General features: G+C 43.6%; 1 protein-coding gene and 1 long non-coding RNA gene across 5 annotated transcripts in view; both read right to left on the bottom strand.

Moving 5' to 3' along the window:
* Nucleotides 1–17691, bottom strand: part of IQSEC1 (IQ motif and Sec7 domain ArfGEF 1) — a 661275-nt gene that overhangs the window by 233528 nt on the left and 410056 nt on the right. The window lies entirely within an intron of this gene.
* On the bottom strand, nucleotides 10117–10792 carry LOC120638033. Its single transcript, XR_005659483.1, has 2 exons — nucleotides 10707–10792; nucleotides 10117–10569 (listed from the first exon to the last, which is right to left on the bottom strand). It is a non-coding gene; the product is annotated as an uncharacterized LOC120638033 (long non-coding RNA).

The following is a 17691-nucleotide window of genomic DNA, read 5'->3' as shown; positions in this document are numbered from 1 at the left end:
GCTTTTCCTTGGCTTGGTTTCTAATAGACACGATTGAGCCCCTCCTATAAATTAAGGATGGCTACAAAACAGAGAGCCCTGTCTCCGAAGTCACTATGACTCCTATCTGAGAGCCCTGCCCTTTGGATTAACAAATCCTTACTCCCACCCCAGCCACATCCTGCCTTTCCCAACACCACAGCAAATCAGATGTTTCAACTGATTTTCATCTTTTAAAATGACTTCTGCAAGGTAATGTTCCTTGAAGGTTTCTTCAAAGGATACCAGCACATTTCCAATGCCCCCGCACCACCCCCCAATCCAACTCCCAGCCCCTCACCCTCCTCCCCTCACACCCCGTCAGTGGACTGGGCTTCTGGCCAAATGCACTGCTCAAAATATGGACATGCTCTGGAGCTCCCCCGTCTGCTGCATCTGAGAGTGTTCTGTGCCAGATACAGCGGCTGCCTTTGGGGCTGAAGGAAGCAGGAAATGGGAGGTCGGGTGAGGGGGTGGGGGGGAGGAGGTGCCTCTGTTAGCCTTACAGCCTGGTACGGAGGGTCACGAGAGTCAGTCAGTGGTATTTACTGAGCACTTTCTGTGTGCAGAGCACTGTACTAAGCACTTGGGAGAGTACAATAGAACAATAAACAGACATGTTCCCTGCCCATAACATGCTTACAATACCCTTTGGCCCTCTGGATTTTTATCCTTAAAGGCCAACCAATCCTTCCAGAGCATGGAGAATGAGGGGAGGAGAAAGGTATAGGTGGGTGGGGGAAGAGACTGCAGAAGGTGGAACTAGCATGCTTTGGGGATAAGGTTTGGGGCTGGGAGATGAACCCAGAGGAGCAGTCTGGCAAAGCTGTGAGGAGCCTCCAAGTTGCTTGGTTAGGGTGGGTCAAGAGTATGGAGAGAGATCAGGAAGAAAGACACAGATGCCCACCCGGGAGCTAAAACTGTCTGCTGTTTACCTGAACCACCTATCTGGGAACCCTGGCTAGTTTGGCCTTCCTTCCAAGTTAAAAGCTTGGGCACATTTATAATCAAGTGCAACTTTGGTCATGACCGCCTTCCCTGAAAGTAGGACATTCTCTCCTTTGCTGCCCCTGGGCCATTTACTATTACTACTACTAATAATAATAATTATGGTATTTGTTAAGCACTTACTATGTGCCAGGCACTGAACTAAGAGCTGGGGTAGATACAAGGAAATCAGGTTGGCAACAGTCCCTGTCCTACGTGGTGCTCACAGCCTCAATTCCCATTTTCAGATGAGGTAACTGAGGCACAAAGAAGTAAAGTGACTTGCCCAAGGTCACACAGCAGACAAATGGCAGAGCAGGGACTAGAACTCATGACATCCTGACTCCCAGGCCCGTGCTCTATCCATTACACCATGCTGTTTCAACTGGCACACTATCTAAGAGCTGCAGAGATTTTCTTGGGGAGTTCCTGGTGAGACGGTCACAATAACCTGGCTATCGGAAACCACCATGTAGAAGACCGTATACTAGTTGCTGTTGGCCATCAACAGCCATGACATCTAAAGAACAAAGTACTTGCTGTTGGATTAGCTTGAGCAAGGCTTAGATATGCTAGGGGGCTTCTGAAGAAAAAGCTGGAGCAATGGAGGAGGGGAAGAAAGGCAGGTGGTTTTTAACAGATCCACAGATCCTGGGAGGGTCCTTATATGCATGGCTTAGTAGAAAGAGTCCAGGCTTGGGAGTCAGAGGTCATGGGTTCTAATCCCAGCTCTGCTACCTGTTAGTTGTGTGACTTTGGGCAAGTCACTTAACTCCTCTGTGCCTCAGTTACCACATCTGTAAAATGGGGATTAACACTGTGAGCCCTACGTGGGACAACCTGATTACCTTGTGTCTACCCCAGTGCTTAGAACAGTGCTTGGCACATAGTAAGTGCTTAACAAATACCATTATTATTATATGGTAGCTAGCTGCCTCAGTCTGGAGTGGCAGTTGTTCCTCACAGGGCAGTCCCAAATAGTCAACTCCACCCCACCATGTGTCTACAGCACAAGTTGGGATAAACCAGAGATACCTGAGATGGGGGTGGGTCACTTTTTGGGATGACAAACCATGGTCCTAGGAATCCAACTGCCTGCAGTATAATAATAATAAGAATAATGATTATTTTTATGGCATGTGTTAAGTGCTTACTATTTGTCAAGCACTATACTAAACATTGGGGTAGATACAATATAATCAGGTCAGATATAGGGGCTCACTGTAAGTAGGAGGGGGTAGGATTTAATCCCCATTTTATAGATAAGGAAACTGAGGCACAGAAAATTAAGTGACCAAGGTCACCCAGCAGGCAAATGGCAGATCCTGGATTAGAACCCAGATCCTCTTTCCACTGGGACACCACAGGTGGGAAGGTTTGCCGGTGCTAAGCTTAGTATTTTTGTTACTCTGTCAGTTCCCCTTGAGTAAGATCTCCCATTCTCTGGGAAGGGCTCATGATTAGAGCAGAGAAGGAAAACAAAGAGTTCTAAAACTGTCAGAATCAATATGACATGGAATGCTTTAAAGCTTGCGATTGATCACCCTTTCCTTTCCTCTCTCCAACAAATCAGGGCTGAACCCCAGCCCTAAGCACAGCTATTGAGTTAGAAAACTCCAATTCGGGTGCTGATCTAGTATGATGTTTCTCCTCCCTGCTGTTCAGAGCTATATGAATGGGAGAGCAGTGTGAAACTTAAATTGATCAATTTTGCTGCTTGTGAGCAGGTGTGGAACTAGTTTTGGTAGGGGAAGAAGTTGAAACTAAAGGTCAAAAGGGTTTCATGGATTATCTGGGGAATTCAATTATCCATGCTCTTCTTGTCCCTGACTAGCAAAGAGAACTAGCGCAGTGCCGTTGGACTCAGGGAGCTGGGAGGCCCCAAAACACTGACTCAGGTCATTGAATCAAAGCTAGAACTAGGTCCACATGCAGCGTTACTGGTCAAAATTTGCAGTCCAAAAGCAGGTTGGGGAACAGCACCTCTGCCTAGAGCCAGACATTTGGGGAGTGAGAGGAGGGGGATTTCTAAACTAGTGTTTAAGGGACTTCTCTGGCTTCTGCCGTAACTCCCCAAGAGAGAGACTGTGCAAGGATTTTTCACACTTTCAGCTGTTCTGTTTTCCCAGCTACTTTGCCAAATACTAACCTCCTCAGAGAGCTGGACCACATGCATGGTGACTCATACACCCCTGTTCAGGATGAAGTCATTAATAAGGAAAAGAAAACTATGTGTTCCTTCAGATAGTATGCCGTGAACTCTTGCTGCAAGGTCAAGACAAGACTTCGACTCCCTTTGTCCTCTTCCCGCCCTCTCTAAAACTAGCCCTGCTGTTTAATTCTGGATCACAGAGCAGACAGCAAACCTTGTAATGGAAGGCTTATTCACTAAGAGGCAGAAAAGAACTCAATGTGGTGGACTTCCCAGTGTCTATAATTGGGTGGCATAGAGTGGGCTCTCAGATTTTCTCAGAATCAGGAGAGCACATGAAAGCCAGGATCTAACTCAAATTGACAGAACTGTGACCCTGTTCCCAGCAGCAACTGGACTGGAGTTTATCTTGGGCGAATGATTTTCTAGCCACTCCCCCAATAAACAATATCAGAATGGCTCATTGTTTGAGCCCTCATTACTGTGAGACATTTCCAAGGGATTGATAGATGTAGGCACATACTCCCATCCCAAGTTAAGGAGAACATTTACTGAAGAAAAATTCCATGCAGCCAGGTGCTGTGCTTGGCAGGCTAGTTGAATCAAATAGCAGTTCAGACACCAAACTGTTTGAGGGGCCCTGAGCAGATCAAATGGCTGGAGTTTCTCACATTTCTAATGTGAAGATCCCAAACCCACTACCCAGGAGGGTTATGAAGAGAAACTAATGAAACTGGCTTGATAATCACTGCTGATAGATACTAAGTGCAGGTAACGATAGCTCAACCAAACATTAGGTATGCCCAGTAGTATGATTAGGCTAATGAGGGCCAACTGAGCCAATGAGAGCAGATGACCCCAAGTAGACATTGACACTTTCAGGGGTTCTGTCTTACCAGCTGAAAATGCCAAGACCATAGCAGTGGTGGTAGCAGGGAGGAGGACTGGAAAATGAAGAGGCCAGATATTCTCGTCCTATGGTGGTGACAGCTGCTTTGCCACTGCTGAAGGGGAAGAGGAGGAGGTGATTATCCAGCCTCTTCATTCACCACCACCTCCGTGGTTGGGCTGGCTCAGCCAATTATGAGGATCTTTGACATGATCAAAAGGAACACAACGGGTCAGCAGACACCACGGCTACTGCTGTGGCCCAGCGTGGATGATTTGTTTTAGAATTGCAGCCCGGAAGGAGCAGGGGTACTGGAGGAGGTGACTATGGCAGTGACAGCTACAGAAGATGACAATGGCAGAAGGCTGTTCGGTGAGTCACTTTCTTCCTGGCCCCTTCTTTCCTCTTATCCTTCCCTCCTTCTCCATCTCTGTCCCCTCTAGTCTCACCCCCTGATCTGTCCACCTTGTCTCCCTCCCTTCCTCTGTTCTCTCACCCCCTAAAGGCCACACCCCCATTCTGTTTTAGGTGCTAGGGAATTCGATCATCTTATGATCAAGAATCCAAGTAAAACTAAACTGCTTTTAAACAGAGGGCACTGCTGAGAATTATAGTAAACCAAATGATCTATTCTACAGCATCACTCCATCTTTCACAGGCTTTCACTAACAACCTAAAAGGTACTTATGAAGAATAAGTGACATTTTGGGGGATGTAATAGAGACACCCTGTGTAGTGGGGGAAGTCTTTTATAATGATCAGAGAGCAAGATGAAAGGGATAAACAGACTTTAAATTTTGGAGTCAAAGGAGGTGACACTCATTTCCGTTAACCAAACATATTACAATTTTTTCAAATTTCAGAATCAGATAAATTCTACTAGGACAACAAAACCCTGTGGTCACATCCTTTAGGAGCTTCACTGTGTGACTGTAAGCTCCTTGTGGACAGGGATCAGATCTACCAACTCTACTGTATTTCCCAAACACTTAGTCCAGCGCTCTGCGCATAGTAAATGCCATTGATTGATTGGCACAGCCCCCCCTACACTCCTCCTCTGGGTTGGCTGAAAAGCCCCAAATCCCCACACTGAGCTGGGGAATCATTTATTGTTCAAATAAGATGGAGCATTGAATGATCCAGCCAAGTCCACTGAAGAACTCAGCTATCCTTTTCTACCCCTTTCCTCAAGGTGTTTTACATACAAGAATACAATTCTTCCATTGCAAGGGTCCTCCAGAGATAATCTAGCCAAGCTTCCTATTCTATACTTTCATTGTCTCAGGAAGACAACAATCTACACCTTTGAAAAAAAAATCACCACAGCTTCCCTACTTATAGGGCTAACTTGAGATAGCAAAACGTGTAATGCAGTGGCCTCAGAATGCACTGTCGGGGCAGTGGTGCCTAAAAATCGTTTGTATCTATTTTATCGTTCTATTTACTTATATTAATGTCCATCTCCCCCTCTAAACTGTGAGCTCATTTTGGGCAGGAATGTATCTGTTTGTTGTTATATTGTACTCTCCCAATCGCTTAGTACAGTGCTTTGTACACAGTAAATGCAAAATAAATATGATTGATTGATAGTGTCCAGCCTCTCTCTACCTGAGTTGGAAGCAGTATGGTGTTAACAAGGATCTGGGAGGAGTATGCAATAGTTCTGGGGCTAAGGGAAGGGAGTAGGCGGTTAGGAAACCCCACCCAGCCCAAGAGAAACTCTGTAAATTCAGGCAGACTCAGGTGGACTTCTGGATGATGTCACTGTATTTTATACTACATGCCTGGCCTAATGCAGAGTGTCTAACAATGACATCATACAGAATGGGAGGAAGTGGCAAATTTGAGAAGCAGAGTGGTCTAGTGGATAGAGTATGGGTCTGTACATCAGAAGGACCAAGGTTCTAATACTGACTTCACCTCTTTTCTGCTCTGACCTTGGGCAAGTCACTTCACATCCCTGTGCCTCCATTACCTCATTTGGATAATGGGTATTAAGGCTGTAAGCCCTATTTGGAACAGGGACTATGTCCAACCTGATTAACTTGTATCTACCCCAGCGCTTAGTACAGTGCCTGGCACATAGTAAGCACCTAACAAATACTATTGGAAAAAAAAATCCCTGCCTCAGGGTGGTCAAATCTCTAAAGCTAGCTCTGCCTAGGGAATACTTTAAGGATTCACAATCTGAATTCTCAAGTCAGCTTGTTTTACCCTAAAGTCTAATCTAAATCCCTCTTGCTGCATTAAGAAGCATCGCTCAATGGAAATAGAAAACAGCTGCTCTCCTTTCAGATACTTCAATACTGTTATTATTAAGTCCTTCACCTCTGCCCTCAGCATTCTCTTCTCCAGGCTAAGCACAACAAGTATCAAGTAGAATCATTCCTAATTCCAACTGCCAAGTCAAGGCTAAAAGAGGGGATCAATGACTTGCTCAAGGTCAGAGGCAAGAAGTTAGGGAGCAGAGCCAGGACTCAGATTCAAGTTTCAAACGATTTTCCTGCCCTACACTTTAGAGAAGCATTTAGACCTTGGGACAAAAGAGAAAGCTGTCCTGGATCTCCTGCTATCAGGGTCCCACTGTGTTTAAAACACTGGCGCCTCTCCTCCACTCCCTCTCTTCTAATTCCCAGAGCCCTATGGATGCCCACACGGTGTTCCAATCTAAATAAAGCCTCGGAGGGGAGTCGGGGAGAGGGTGGTTGGATTTGGGTAGACCCATTACTTGACTTGCCCAAGGTCACACAGCAGAAAAAAGGTGAAGTCACTATTAGAACCTTGGTCCTTCTGATGTACAGACCCATACTCTATCCACTAGACCACTCTGCTTCTCAAATTTGCCACTTCCTCCCATTCTGTATGATGTCATTGTTAGACACTCTGCATTAGGCCAGGCATGTAGTGTAAAATCAAGGCTCAGGGTCCAATGCAGTCTTTAACATAGCCCTGTGGAGAAGACCTGAAAAGTGTCCAAATGGACGTTACACAGCTCTTCTTTAGTTACCAGTGGCAGATTGGAGATTTTCTCACCTTATGCTTTTCCCTTTGATACAGCACTAATGGCAACAGCTCTGGGTGGGAAGATTTCTCACCAGCTGGTAGTAGTGTAGCATGAGCTACAAGAACAGCAGCCTGAGAGAAAGATTCATCTAAGAAGCTGTAAACCTAAGGGGTCACATGGTTGCACCATTCATCATCATGATCTCCTGATTAAACATGGCACATCTTAAATACTAAGAAAAAAATTCAAAAAGGGATTTATTCTGAACTATTATCCAACAAAGAGAGAATAGTCTCCCCTGACCTCATTAAAAAAAAAATCAGATCAAAATTGAGTTATTTTTGTTCTGCAGGGTTATCCCACTGAGCATAATTCAGCATAACCTGCACCACCATCAATATGAAAATGAAACCCTTTAGTGTGCTGGATTTATTCAGCAAAAAGTATCCAGTTGTAACTGCTAATGCGAAATGTATGCTGTAGTCAGTCCTTCAAACCACATGACTGGTAGCCATGCTGAATGAATTTCACAATGTCTTTTGTTTATATTAAGCCCAATATCACCTGGAGAGATGTCTAATATACCAATGACCCACCACACATGGACTAATCCACAAAATGACAAAAGGCCGCTAAAGTGGTAAATCAAATAACTATAACAGAGGCCAAAAGCAGTTTTATTAACATAAAGATGAGAACATATTGGAGGAACAATAAACAGCCCTTTAATGAACTGCCTCATGGAGAGGCGGATCAAAGGTTATAAAGAATGAAAAATTAACTGGGTGCTATATGCTGAAGTTTCAAACAAATGAAACAAAACCCTATCTAAAATGCTTTCATCCACCCTCGGTGTGAAAGTTTGGGCATGACAAGTGGGAGAAAATGATACAGGAGGCTGATTGGGAAACATGTTGTAACTAAAGCTTTCACAAGAAAATAATTTTCAAGATGCAATGAAAACTAAGTATTGAAGAAGTGTCTGCTTTGTGTTTTTCTCCAGTAGCACCTGCCTTTGGCTTTGTGCCAATGATATTTTAAACAACTTTAAGATCACTAATGAAGAATAATGAACAGTTTCAAGGAACGATGGCATAGCCTGTACATAAAATCTGTTTTGGGAACTCGGATGTTAATATTTATTGCCTGCAATACTTTTCGTGATCTTAAAACTGTCATCATTCTCAATAGTGAAATATTATGTTAAAAACTTCTGTTTTTGAAGCATAAAATAGAATGTTCAGGGATCTTTAAATTGGTTGTAAAACACTACCCTTTGTCAAATAATTTTTCAATGGTATTTATTGAACCCTTGCTGTATACAGAATACTGTACTAAGCACTTGGGAGAGTACAATACAGAGTTGGTGGACGCCGGAATGTGTCTATTTATTGTTACATTGTACTCTCTCAAGCACTTGATACAGGGCTCTCCACACAGTAAGCGCTCAACAAATATGGTTGACTGACTGACAATCCCTGCCAAGAAGAAGTGCACCTTCCTTTCAGTGACAAAAATGTAAGAGGCCAAGATGGAAACCAATCCATTTCCCTGGGCCAGTGGCCAGATACTAACCTAAGAGGCACAAGATGTGATTCAGACAAGTGGGGAGTCACAAACCTGGAGTTTAACCAGGAACCCTAGCACTTCAAACTGCAGTTTGGCATCAAATTTTATCCCCAGTTGAAAGTCATGTGCAGTACTTAAGAAACACACTCACTTTACCAACAGGCTTTCTTTGGGGAAAAGAGGAGCCACTGCAATGAAACGCTAATGTAATATGACTAATTCACACTCACAGGCCCTTTCCCATTTGCAGGTGGGATGCTCCTCCTATATAAATTAAAATCCCCTTGGATGGAAAATAAAATGAAAAAAACGAAGAGACCATCAGCCAACTCCCTAGACGTTTTACCTGTCAGAATGTGAAAGCAGAAAAAAAAATCCCAGAGAAAAGTCTGAACTATCCCTTTTGTGGCCTTTAATTATTCTATATTAAAAACAGCCACAAGGAACCGTTCCATCAACTCAGTTTTGTTGGCTGGGAATACTTGGCCGAGATGTTTATATGGACTGAGTGCCCCGTCTAAAGAATTATTACTAATAAAGCAAATTCCATTTTACTTCTCCCTTTCCCCATGGGAATGCCCCCAAATTCCACTGCATGGACTTTCCCCTGGGTAAAAATTTACCCCAGGGAGTGAAAAAGAAGGAAAAAAATCCCTCTAAATAAAAGACTTTGAGGTTCATTGTACACATTCAAGGAAATTGTTCACTGTGCTGTTCTGATATAAAAGCCAGCTCCACGTAACCCACCCCCTGACCTATTCTGATCATCATTCACCATCAATCACTTAACCTCTGTCAGACATGCCAACATGAACTGTCAATGTTCTGAATAACTATGATGGACACTTTATTCTATTTTGTAAGAGGAAAATGAATTGCAATACTTCCAGAAGTAAACTTATCAGCATTATAAACATTTCCATGACATTCCAATCAATCTCATAACACTGCCTAAGTACAAGGAAATCAACAACTCCACTGGTAGAAAGAGCAGCAACTCTTATGCTCCTGTTAAAATTAACCTGACAAACACGAATACTAACAAAAAGGTTCACACTTGCTCTTTCTGGAGACATTCTTGAATGTTACCCCAATGCAAAAGAAAGACGTATTTGTCTACAAGTTTTCCCAGAGTTTGACTGACAAGCAAAATCCCATTAACACAATATGCAACTCCCAGTTCTATAAACCCTTCGGAGTTAATGTTGCCTTACCTTTTATAGAACCCATGAAGAGGCTGAAGACATAGAAACTGCCAGTAATCCAAGCAGAAGGCCTTTAATTTCAGCATTTTCAAGTATTTCGCTGCCCCCTCTTTACAGATTCAGCACTGTTTTGAACACTGCACACGAAACTTGCTATTGGGATGTAGGTAAGCTTGAAAATCAAATCTTAGCCCCCCTCCAGGTCCCACTCCCCAATTCCAACTGCTGCAACACTGTGAGTCTTAATTGCTACTCCCACAAACAGTCGCCCTTGCACATGGCCCAGCCCATGCACGGCTACAGTACAATTCTTTAATACAAAGAGACAGTAGTACAAAGCCTACAAATTCATTTGCTCTGCTCTTTGATCTTGATTCCAGCTTCTCTTTCCGAGGCTCTTCTCACATCATCAATGTAGCACTGTGACGATACCAAGCTCTCACTCCTGCTGTCTCGTATTTTGGGTCCTGAGGCCACTCAGAGAACCCTTTGGACAAACAAGAGGTGGAGAGTCTCATCCTGATCTGCAGAGGCCCTTGCCATAGCATCCTCAGAGTTTCCAGCCCTTAGGATGATAAAGGCCATTAAACCAATCAGCTCCGAGAATGACCACCTTACAATCGCAGGAGCACTAGAAGCCCCTCATGTGGTAACTCCAGATTTGTAAGAAAGCAGTGCCCAACTCTTTTTTTTTTTAATCAGATCTTCTGGTGTGAATCACATCTGCTCCATTGTCTGCCAGCACCTATGAAAAATGAGAGCCTCCTCATGATAGGGGGTAAGAAAGGGGGGGGGGAGGAGAAAGGATAGGAAAAAGGGGGGGGGGAGAGAGAAAGGAGGAAAAAAAAGGATGCCAAGCCCCAGAGTTTCCTCCCCACTCACCAAATAAATTATGCTTATCTTATTCCCAACACACTTTGCCAGTTCGGACTGTGTGAAGAAAAACTAATCATCTGAGCCACATGGTGCACGGGGGGGGGGGGGGGGGGGTAGAGGGTGGGGGAGAGCAAGCTCCCAGCTATAAAAGCCAGTTAGATAAAGGCGTGCTGAGATAGGCTGATTTTGGTTGTCAGGGCAACAGGAACACATTGATAAAATCAAAATGGAACCTTGATGACAGCCTCTCATTGGCTTGCCGGAGGTTGGAGTGGGGTGGTCGGCAGGGTAGCTAACAAGCAGTGCTCAGACACATTTAGCAACCTCATCAGCTGGGAGTGAATTTAGGGGCTGGGCTAATGAGGAGTAATGCAAAGTAGCAGCATGGTATTGTTATGCAGTTACAGTGGGAACCAGAACTGGTCTGGTGTTAAAAGCAGATCTAGAAATAATTATGTGGGGCTTTTTAAATTTATAAAAGTGGGGGAAAAAAACTACTAAAACGCTTCAAAATTTTCTACCAAGTTTTTGAGCACTTGAAGGCCTCTTTCTTCTTTTTCTACTTTCTTATGACATCTAGTACTTTGACTTTGTTGGGTTTTGGCTTTTTTTGTGGGGTTTTTTGGTCTAAAAGCACACTGCCCTGGGCAAGATTAAAGAAGTTTGCAAAAACTCCAAACCCTGCCCATGTAATTACTTTATGACTAAGGAATACAAATTGTCCTATGGAAAGCCCCTCAATCAAATAATTCAGCAGGCCAAGTCTTTTGGAGCTCCTTTCATGGCCGAATGGTCTGCAGCTGCCTCATGCCCCGCCCCCCCCCCCCCCCCCCCCCCCCCCCGGTCTTAGTAGAGGAAGACATTCCAGAGAGTAGCCTAGTCCTTGGAGGCATCTGAGATATCAAAAAAAACAACCCCCCAAAAAGAAAAGTCCACTCCAAACACACACCTCACTTCCAAGCCCACACATCTAGCTTAGTCTCTGCAGCTTCCACCTCTCTGCCAAACCTACAAGCACTCCACAAGGCCTTGTGAGTTTCTTGTTTTTATTAAGCACAGTGAAAAAAACAAACCCCCAAAAAGCTCTCACCCCCCAAAAAACTTTCCTACCTCAGCAGCAACAATGCTGGTTTGTCTTAACAATAAAGTCACAATCAAACCAAATAAAACAAACCAAAAAAGGAATTTTTGCTCCAGAACTTTTAAAAACAAAGACCTAAACTTCCCAGCTAATGGACAGGTGGAATTAACATGATTTTGTTGTAGGTGACAGTGCACTGCCTACCACCAGCGATGAACAATTTCACCTTTCTCTGAAAAATTACTTCTCCCAAAGATTCTGTGAGCCTATTAATGACATAGTTTAAAACCTGAAACTTGCCAGGAATTAACGTTTTTCATCTCTGATTGATCAGACAACCACTAGTGCTAATTATACTATTCGCAAAGGAATTTGAAATAGGAATGTTTGTGAGTCTATAAAAGAAAATTGTGAAATGGCATGCTCTCAACATGATCTACAGCTGTAAGCCTCCATTCCCCCCTCCTTTTTCTTCTCACAAACACACAAACCTCACAACTGACTAAAAAACATTAAGCTTCCATCTCACGCACTGTGGCAAAAAAAAAAAAATCCTTTGAAAAGAGCCACTTGACTCGCAGGGCCTTTGTTCCAGAATTCCCAGGCTGAACAGGACCCTAACTTTCAAATGGGCTACAGCTTCTACTAGGGAGCTTTAGATAAACAGCTGCTCAGGCCCACTAGGGTAGTTGCCAGAATCCGGTTGCCCCCAGTCAGCTAACTGGTTTGCAGGCCATTCTAAAGCAGTAACGAAAAATGGCAAAATCACATACACACAGAGAGCTTCCTTCCTCAGTGTACAAGCTGCTGTCCTGAGCCACAGAGTGGTAGAAGGCACTAATGAAAGCTCCTGCTCTACAAAATGAAGTTTCCATAAACTTTAGCAAAGCATTTTACTGCAGGCACATAGAAGGCAGAAAGTCTCACATACATTTGTCTGACCTTGCATATGTCTAATAGGTGACACTGGCCTCAGCAAACATGGATCAGCTTGAGTTTAAGGTTTGTGCTTTATTGCACTTCTGACATGATTCATATGTCAAATCTCTTAATCAGTTGATCATTCTTTCATTCAATAGTATTTATTGAGCACTTACTATGTGCAGAGCACTGTACTAATCACTTAGAAGTACAATACAACAGAATTAGCAGACACATTCCCTGCCCATAACAAGCTTACAGCAAAAGCCTTCACCTAAAATCACTCCCAGAATCTGGGGAACCAAGAGGTGAACCTAAGGTGAGTCAGAACAGGAGGCCACAAATACAAACCAGCATTTGAAACTACACAAGCAAACAAATAAACCCCCCACTCCCTGAACTCTTCATTTCAAGCCAGTGTGATTACCGAGTCAGTCACTGCTTATGTTCCCCCTTCCTCCCAACTTCGTCTGCCTCACCCTTCTTTCTACTCCTTGTTTTGAACAGTAAGCCAAGGCGCAGACCCCAGTATACTCATAAAGTGTGTTTGTGACTAAATAGGTTCCATTCAAAGTCTCATATCCTTCCCGGTAATTCATTCAAGCTCCTTCCCCAGCCCCAAACCGTTCAATTTTCTCAGGCAGGGCAGACAATAGATTCAAAAAACTTCCCCTTTAACAAGAGGCTCTGATGAATTGAAAACAAAAATGAATAAAAGTAGCAGATCCCACTTTCTTTCCAGGCCGGCAGAGGGTATACATTTTCCAGCCCTTTCTCCTATGTCTATGAAAAAAATACTTGGTCTGATATCCTGTCTGATTCCAGCCCTGCCTTTAGAAGGGACCACTCCTTGACTTTGCTTTGTGAGTGTATGTGCTGGTGAATGGATGTGTACGTGGGAAGAAGCTAGAGATACAATTTGGCAAAGTCCAAGCTAAACAGACTGACTGGGACCCGAGCAGGATTGTGTGTTTAGAAGCTTAAAATTTCCACACCAGCCATTTTAGAAACCACTTTAGACCTGCCTGGCACTGAGTATGGGAAGAGAAGCCCAGGCTTCTAAAATACACCTTTCCAAACAATCATCTTCAGGTGACAGATGAAATATCTTTTACCTGAAAATAGCTTTCTTCAGTTTTAAGCACTTACATTGTTTGAGAATTTGACAGTTCAATTCGCTATTTCTTTTGACTTCTACAGATTGTCATCACCCAAGCCTCAAACGATACAGTAACACATTCAGTGGGGGGAGATTTGTCCTGGAGAATATTTCTTGCAGCTTTCTTAGTCTTTTTAAGTGGACACAAAACCTAGTTGCACAAGTCCTCAAATGGGAAGCAGCATGGCCTAGTGGAAAGCATACAGGCTTGGGAGTCAGAGGACATGGGTGCTAATCCCAGCCCCACCACTTACCTGCTGTGTGACCTTGAGCAAGTCACTTCACTTCTCTGTGCCTCAGTCCCCTCATCTGCAAAATGAGGTTTCAAAACCTGTTCTTCTTCCTTCTTAGAATGTGAGCCCCAAGTGAGACATGATTATCTTGTATCTACCCCAGTGCTTAGTATAGTCCTTGGCATATAGTAAGAACTTAATAATTATTATTATTATTATTACTATCAACAATAATAATAATAATTCTTAGCAGATGGCAACCATTTCAAAGCCTCAAATGCAGCCTTGAAAATAAGCAGAGTGATTTACCTGCCTAAAACTGTTGTTTTGTTTAACACCTGTCTTCCCTGAACCTAAGGGGTTGGGGAAGCAGGGGGCACCGGTCTTTGAGTGGCTCTCTTTAAATCTATATATGTGGGTGAGGGAGGCCAGAGCTTGGCCAAACAATTTGAAAAATTCCCATAGTCCTCCTGGAAAGTCACCTCCTCCAACTGATCCTTACCTCCCTGGACATGGCAACCTTTAGCACTTATGTGTACATTATCAATTGGAGTTCTGCTTTTTGCTCCTGTTCCCACTGTAGAACACAGGGGAACTAGGGGAGAGAATGTGAATGACTCAGGGAAAACCATTACCACTACTGAAAACACAACTCTTAGAGTTTGTCCTGTTTGGTGTAGGATCTACCTTTTTCCTTTTCACAAATGGTGTCTGAGCAATGGTTACCTGACTGGCAAGGGGCCAGTAGTGTACCTACTATATTTTCCCAGACAAAATGTATAAGAGATTCTCTATCAACAAAACTTAGAATCATGCAGCAGTCTCACTGATAACATTTTTTTCAAATTAAAGGACAATTTGACTGTTGCATTATGCATACCATTAGATTGTAAGCACCTCAAGATCAGGGATCATATCTGCACCTATCTACCTAACTATATGTATGTATGTATACTTGTATACTCTATGTATACTTGCTTATATACATGTATATATGTGGAGCAGTGTGGCTTAGTGGATACAGCATGGGTCTGGGAGTCAGAAGGACCTGGGTTGTAAATCCAGCTCTGCCATATGTCTGTTGTGTGACCTTGGGCAAGTCACTTAACTTCTCTGGACCTCAGTGACCTCATCTGTTAAATGGGGATTAAGAGTGTGAACCCCAAGTGGGACAGGGACTATGCCCCATTTGAATGACTTGTATCTATTCCAGCATTTAAAACAGTGCTTGGCACATAGTAAGCACTTGACAAGTACCATTATTATTATTATTGCATGATTCAATAGTATTTATTTATTGAGTGCTTACTATGCGCAGAGCACTGTACTAAGCACTTGGAATGTACAAATCGGTAACAGATATGATATAGCATATCATACTATATCATATCTATGATATAGATATGATGTAGTAACATGATATAGCTCTCTCTCTCCTAGAGAGAGAAAATGGAAGAGTTCCTGATTGCTATTTCAGAACCCAAGATGTTATGATCCCTTACTGCCAGAGATCTCTAAAATAAATTTGTTTTTTGACAGGTGGCCTGCCTAGTATATAACATTAAGTTTCTTGTGGGCAGGGAATGTGTCTATCAACTCTGTTGTATTGTACTCACCCTCTAGAGTGTAAGATCATTGTGGGCAGGGAATGTGTCTGCTGATTGTTATATTATACTCTCCCAAATGCTTAGTTCAGTGCTCTGCACACAGTAAGTGCTCAATAAATACAGTTGATTGATTGATTAACCTTGTCCTAAAATGACTTGGTTTCTGCCTGCTTTATCCATTACAAAGTCAACAGGGGATGTGCTTAATAGCAGTTATCCAGAAACAATAAATGATCTTGAAAATGAGGAACAGCAATTACTGTGTCACTGAGTCTTGCTACAAAGACAAGGGAAATGTAGTAATGTGCTGCAATATGTATTCAACTGATTTGCTCTCTTCAAAACAAAGGCCGAGGTGAAACCAGAGATAGTTGGAGATGGGAGAATGGGAGGCTCAAGGTTTTGGGTTTTTTTTTTATTTCTCTCCCTTAGTGTTTGCTCAGGATGCTTTGGGTTGTAGAGGGGTGATCAAGGAGACATTTTGTGAGTCTGGGAAAAATCATATCCACTACAACAGCTAAGGTACTGCCTGCCACAAGCCATGGGAAAACAGACTTAACATTAGTTGATGGAAAAGGGCAGCAGAGTTCTGCTGGTGGGTGAAGAGCACAGGCAGCTGGACATTGATTAGTTGACGCCTCCTGTCCCATTCATTTAATCGTATTTATTAAGTGCTTATTGTGTGCAGAGTAAATCTCTCACTGGTTTTCCTGGGCATCACCAGGAGAATTGGGGCCCAACTGGGATCTTGAGTTTAAAGAGAATAGGCTAGATTATGCACTCATTTAGAGGAAATGAGAAGCAGTGTGACCTAGTGGAAAGAGCATGGGCCTGGGAGTCAGAGGACCTGGGTTCTTAGCCCAAGTCTGCCAATTGTGTGCTGTGTGGCCTTGGGCAAGTGAATGAATCTCTCTGGGTCTCAGTGAGGAAGCTTGCTGATGGAGGGCACAGCTTGTTGGAAAAACTCCCTCCTTGGCCCTGGCCCTACTCTTCTCCCTAGCCTTCCTTCACACCTGCTAAATGATCTTTCTAAGCAAAGGAGGAAGTTTGGACCAAATAGAGTAAAACTGCTGATCCCTCCAGGAACACGAATATAGACAGTCAGGCAGGGTGACTTCTGTAAGGATGAAGGGCCTTGAAAGGAGGTGGGAAGCTGAGATACAGGAAGTGGAGCCTTTATGGCACATTCAGAGAACCTCAGTCATTCTTTTTTAGAACTCTCAGAGAGCCCCACAAGACCTTAATGAGGTTGTGCTATTTAAAGGCAACTTAAGAGGGAGAGTGTGCACTTTCAATTAGCCTCTTGTTCAAACAAGGTTAGACACACAGGGCCAGCTGTGGAACCCATCTCTCTCCCCACAAAGCAGGCTCCTTCCCCAATCACCGCCATTTCCCGGCCTTTGTGGAACACAGTAATTTGGTCTGGGCTGGGGCCTGGAAGCTTTTAGGATCCTCTGGAGTGGGCAGTGTGATGTGACGTGAGCCTCCTAACCTTCTGGACAGGCTGTGTTCACCTTGCAGGAAGTTCAGTCATGAGAGTAGAATTTGGCACCCTGCCCACCTCTTTCCAACTGATTTCTAGAATGAACACAAGACTGTGTTTCTACACAGACTTCCACGGAGACATCAAGCCAGAGAGAAAGCTATATAGACTCCACTCTTCTTTCTTTCTTCTGTTTGTGGGCATATGTGTTTTTCCAATGCTTAGCCTTGGATCTATTAAATCATCTACATTGTGTGTGGCTTTGCTTGTCGACGCTAGATTATAATTCCCTTGATGACAGAGGTCTATACCTCCACCTCAGAGCCTAACATACCAAGGGGCACCCTGGGTATTTTCCATACATTTGGACTTCATGAATGAACTCACAGGGGAAAGTGGGACACCCCCCTCCCTCCCTTCGGGAGACAGCAGAGTTTCCAACAGGCTCAGATCAGATAGAAAAGGATAGTTGTCCCTTCAAGTGGGTTGAGCTGGAAGATTAAGTCT

Source organism: Ornithorhynchus anatinus, chromosome X1, assembly GCF_004115215.2.
Source record: "Ornithorhynchus anatinus isolate Pmale09 chromosome X1, mOrnAna1.pri.v4, whole genome shotgun sequence".
Classification (NCBI taxonomy): domain Eukaryota; kingdom Metazoa; phylum Chordata; class Mammalia; order Monotremata; family Ornithorhynchidae; genus Ornithorhynchus; species Ornithorhynchus anatinus.
Note: the sequence above shows the minus strand (reverse complement) of the source record. Positions and strands in the feature narration are given on the sequence as shown.